Genomic DNA, 5,772 nt, shown 5'->3' with positions numbered 1-5,772 from the left:
TCTGCGCGAGTATGTAAATATGCTAACATTATTCCTAGGATGCTACAACTATTGTACAGAATAAGCAGGCGTTCTCTTTTTGGTGATAAGGGGTATAGTTTTAGGTTCCCTAGCTATCACGATCTCATCAGAACGTGTGTTAGTCATACCTTGGAGAGAATGTAGTTGATCAGGCTACATCCACTCCTTGGTACCACTAAGAACAGTCCTGAATTAACCGAGATACCAGCATTATTTTGTTTGGTTCGACGTTATGTTCCTTATCCCTAATGCAAGCAAAGGTGTTTTATTGTTGTATTTTACTTGTTTTGTTCAGAGTTATGTTAGTCCCTCTTTTGGTTTATAGTTGCATATCAATGGATGGTTAGATATGCTAGTTCACTATAAACAGAGCTCTGATACCAACCTGTCACACCCCCGAACCAGACGGCGGAAACGTCCGAGGGCTTTTGTGACTCAATTGAATACCATCACAATGAATATACATGAAACATAACATCATTCATCACCAAACATTTGAATATTACAACTGATAGTGTTTACATCCATTACATTGTTCCAAAATATTACATGCCCAAAAATAAATTGTTCATTGTTAATTAAACAACCGCAAAACATCATAGAGTACAATTCTTCCTTCACATTACCTGTTACCTGAGAATACAAGTATTTTGAAAAACGTCAACATATGAAATGTTGGTGAGTTCATAAGTAATGTTTGAAATCCAATGTGTTGTATTGTTTTGAAAATCACCAGAAAATCCGATATTTTCTGAAAATAGTTTAGTGTAAAAAGTGTGAAGATCCGTAAGTATGCTTGTTTGTTTTCTATAGATGTAAGCGTACGATTTGTAAAACTCGGTATGTAGTTCGTAGGTGTATTAGTTAAAAACCCTAGGAAAACCCGACGTTTTCCTATCACTTTGCTTTAATTAGTTTATGTGTTGTTATTTCATTATAGTAGAGGTATTCGTTGAGCTCCGGAGACGTTGGATTAATAGTAGATGGTGAATTGTTGTAACATACATTAATGAAAACGACCAGTTGACAACCGTACAAACGATCCCTTGGGCGTCGCTTGCACTTATTCACGTAACCCCCCCCCCCCCCCCCCGGACTCATGTAGCCCCACGACCGAGGGGAAAAAGAAGGTGCGAAGCCCCCGGTATTTCCCTACGTCGTTCAAGGCCATAGAGAATGTGAAGGGCCCTTAGCCCAACTTGCAATAGTGAGTGCTCGACTTCGCTAGCAATACCGAAGGACCATTAGGGACCAGCAACACATTTGCCATTGAAAGTCTTTTTACACGGAATTAAGTCGTATTAGACCCAACTACATCTAAGTAAATTTCCTTCGGGCCTAAAGATCATGTCGTTGACAAGCATGATTTGAAACTTTTGGGCCCAAGGACGGAGTGTCGACGTCTAGTGTATTTCCACGAGTGTATAGAGTTTCCGAGAGTTCCATGTGTATATTGAGTGTCGTAGTGTTAGTAGTTTCGCTTTTGTTATTGATTCGAGACCGAATCAATTCGTTCAATAACGATTTTTGGTATTATAGGTGTATTGAAATCTGCCGATAGTCGAGTTATTAGCGTTTCATCGTGTCGGGTTCATTGCTTAAGACATTAATCTTTTACATTTTTCAGACCCTTCTTTCTAGATGAATTTACACTTTTGGACCTCATATAAATAATTTATATTTTAGTCCTTAAGTCATTATTCTTGACACTTTAGTATCAAAACTTGTAGAAAAAGTATTTTTCAGCTCAAAGCTTTTTGAAAAACAGTTTTAGTCCCTCAAAATGAAACTTTTTCGGCTGGAACCTTCATTTTCGCAAATTTTACACTTTTGGCCCAAATTGGAAATTTTTTGCAACTTTGGTCCTTTTTAATTATGAAAAGCATTTTTAACCTTTGAAAAGGACTTGGAACACTAGTAGTCCACTGTTTTACGGAAAAACACAGTTTCAACCCCTCAAATTGGAAAATTTCGCATATTGGGCCCTATTGGGCCGAAAATGTCATTTTTAGCCCATTAAGCTTGAAATTTATATTTTTAATCCTCCAAAAGAGTATATTTCCAGAAAATACTTTATTGAAACTGTTTTGACTAATATCACCCATCAGAATTCGTAATATGTCATTTTGGGCCCTTTAACTTTATATTTTTAACATTTTGTGTCCAAAAATGAGTTTTTAGCCCAAAGAAGATGTTATTAAGCCACTTAGCTATTTTTCTTGGAATACTTTGTATGTAGAAATATAATTGATGCTAGTATCATTTAACATAAAGTATATCTCGATTTTTAGGGGCTTATGACTAGATCCAACATCATAATCACACAAAAACACACATATAAGCATAGAAATCATACAAGGCATACAAATACATATAGATCTACACTTTCACTTGTATTCCCCCCCCCCCCCCACAAAACTTATAAAACAAAAAAATAGGAAGTATGAAGCTCACCTTAGGGTGTGGTTTCGGTTTTTGGAGAAAAGATGGAAGAAATGAAGTGATTTTTGGCCTTAGCACCCTTTTCTTGAAGATCTCGAGTTTGAGGGGTTCTAAGACACAAGTAAATGATTTCATGAGAGTTAAGAAGAGATTTTAGATAGATCAAGGAACCTAAATCATAGAATTTAGTATAACCTTACCTTGGATGGTGATTTTTGTGAAAAATCTCCTTGGAATGCACTTAAACCTCGAAAATTTTAGGAGAGGGAAGGAGGAGATGTTCTTCACAACTTAGGGAGGATGAAATGAATTTTGTGAGTGTATGTGTGTGTGTTTGGCCGAGAATGAGAGAGAGGAAGAAGAAGAGACCTTGAGGTGATGTTTGCATGGAAGTATGAGACATGTTGCATGGAGAACCAAGAGGTAATAATGAGGTGGCATGATGAAGTCAACTCTTCATCTTTGGTCTTGGGCTTTTGGGCCAAAATTTTTAAAAGGAAAGGAAAGTTTTGGGCTTTGATGCCTCTAAGCCCAATATTAGAGTTAGTTTGGATGATTATAAGATATAAGTGTGATTTTTTTTTTATACTTTGTTGGGCTAGTTTAAGTTAATTATGGCCCATAATGTTTAATGAAGTTGATTTATTCCATTCTAGGCCTAATGTGGCCCAAATTGTTGGAATAAATGAAAGTAGGTTCAATTAGAGCCCATTAAAAGGTTCTAAACCCATGATAGTCAAATTGGAAGCTTATTGGTCCATTGAGTCCAATAAGGAAGTCCTAGTCCAAAATGGACCTAAACAAGAACTTCTAGGGTTTCCAATTGCTTGTTGACTATTTGTAGTGCTTGTATGGTGTATTAGATTGCAATTTTTGATGTCATAAAGTAAGAATCATACATGCTCTTAAGTTTTTGATTCAACATTTTACTTGAGTATAGTGATTTCAAGACACAAAATTTCTAGTTGTGACATTTATATATAAAAAAACACACAAAAACAACACGTGCCACAGCTTTTTTAAAGAACAGAAAACAATGATCCATCATCCATCTTACTTTATACAATATAATGCCACAAGACCATGAAAGTTGAATATAATAATATGTCACTTTCATAGTAGATTCAATAAATGGATGTCAATAAGTAAAACAAAATACATAAAAGGACGTGAATAAGTAAAACAAAATAAAGCACTTACAGTTGAAGAAGGTTGTGCAACTATATCTTCCACAACAGTCATAGAGATGGAGCATTTGTGGTTGTAGCCCCAGTTGTATGATGAGAGTCAATAAGCATAATCAGATTCAACAAATTTGACAAAAAAGTTATTGTTATTAGTTGTATATTGTTCTATCCTGAATACATATAAATCAAAGTGCAGAAAACCTGAATCGCCAAAATCTTGATATGATTGAATAAGAAAAATCGATAATCCAGATTTCCAAGTATAATTCAACAACTAACTGATGAAAAACAAATTAAATTTTGACTTTTAAGCAATCAAAATAGTTACCTGAAGGTAGAGCTGCAATGCACGTTTTATCGACGCTACACACCAAGCATGATGTGGCAAGTAGATTTGGGGGAAACGACACCGCCAATAACGAAAACCAAGGGTGAAGTCTTCAGGCTTAAGACCTGAGATTGTTGGAGGTAGTGAGGCAATGTAATTCCACCAAAAGAGGTGGTCAACAGTATGGAGATTCTAGATGATATTAGGGCTTGAATAGTATTTCTTGTGTGTTCTAACAAGTTACAGAGATGAATATATATATATATATATATATATATATATATATATATATATATATATATATATATATATATATATATATATATAGGTAGAATACATATTTGACAATGAGGAAATTTAGGAGCTAAAATAGCGTGTATAGTATAACTGGTGAACAACTGGTACACAACTAGCTAATCTAATTACAAGGAGTTTACGTATTTATTCAGCAATCAATTGTGTAATTCCATTAGGTCGTAATACACCCCCGCAATATGGAGGATCCATTGGATACGGCAATCTTGGAACGTAATCTGATGAATGTTGCCTGGTGTAGAGGTTTAGTCAGGACATCGGCCAGTTGATCATGTGAGTTTATGTGAAGAACTTTGAGTGAGCCGTCGGCAACTTTTTCCCTGACAAAATGATAATACAATGCGACATGTTTCATACGAGAGTTATAAACTAGGTTAGCACAAAGATATGTTGCACCAGTATTGTCACAAAACAGTGTGGGTGGAGATGTTGGAGTGACTCCAAGGTCTGTTAGGAGGTTTTGAACCCATGAGACTTCTACGGTTGCATTTGCCAATGCCTTATATTCGGCTTTAGTGGACGACCTCGAGACTGACTTTTGTTTAGCTGATTTACAAGATTTAATATTTGATCCTAGATATTAAGCTGTAGTTGATTGACCCCGATTTTGGATTCCCCCCTAATCGGAGTCCGAGAATGCGTTGAGAGTGAGAGAGGAGTCTTGTTTGAGGAATAAGCCATGATAGATTGTACCCTTTAGATATCGTAAAACTCGTTTCAATGCTTGCCAATGAATTTGAGAAGGAGCATGCATAAATTGGGCAAGTTTGTTGATGACAAAGGATATATCCAGGCACGTAAATGTCAAGTATTCTAGTGATCCCACTAATTTTCGATAGGATGTAGGATCAACACATGGTGACCCATCCATGGGAGCGAGAATAGTGGAGGAATTTATTGGGGTCGCTACTTTTTTTGCACCATCCATGTGAAATTTGGTTAAAAGGTCTTGAGTATAGCGATGTTGGGACTATTGGGTTTTGAGCATTCTAATACTCCTAAGGTGTACATGCAACCCTAGAAACGTTGGATCTATGTTTTACTAGGATACATGCAAATTTGATTTTCCAAGGTTCTTAACCTAACTAGCATGGCATTGGGAACTTTTAAACATAATAGATAGTAGAAGAACATACCTTTTGTTGTTTGGATTCCTTGAGAACCTTGTGAGTCTAGCACCTCAAGTGTGATGCCTCAAATGTCTCACACAATACCACAACACTTGGAATAACCTTGAGAGAAGTTCACTAACACTCAAAATTCGGCTAGCCCTCTTGTACTTGCTTGTAGTGCCGATTTTGCTAGTCATGGGGTTTTTATATAGTTGTGACACAAGTACGGTTGCACCATGTAAACCCTAATTGTCATGGATTTCCATATTCCATGATCCATGGGTTTGTAACCTCCATGGACTATCCATGGAGTACCTTATGGGTTTTAGCCCAATCCACACAAACTATGGATCATTAGGCCACTATA

The sequence above is a fragment of the Lactuca sativa genome, chromosome 9 (assembly GCF_002870075.4).
Source record: "Lactuca sativa cultivar Salinas chromosome 9, Lsat_Salinas_v11, whole genome shotgun sequence".
NCBI lineage: Eukaryota > Viridiplantae > Streptophyta > Magnoliopsida > Asterales > Asteraceae > Lactuca > Lactuca sativa.
The sequence above is the reverse complement of the archived record's forward strand: the minus strand, read 5'-3'. Positions refer to the sequence as shown.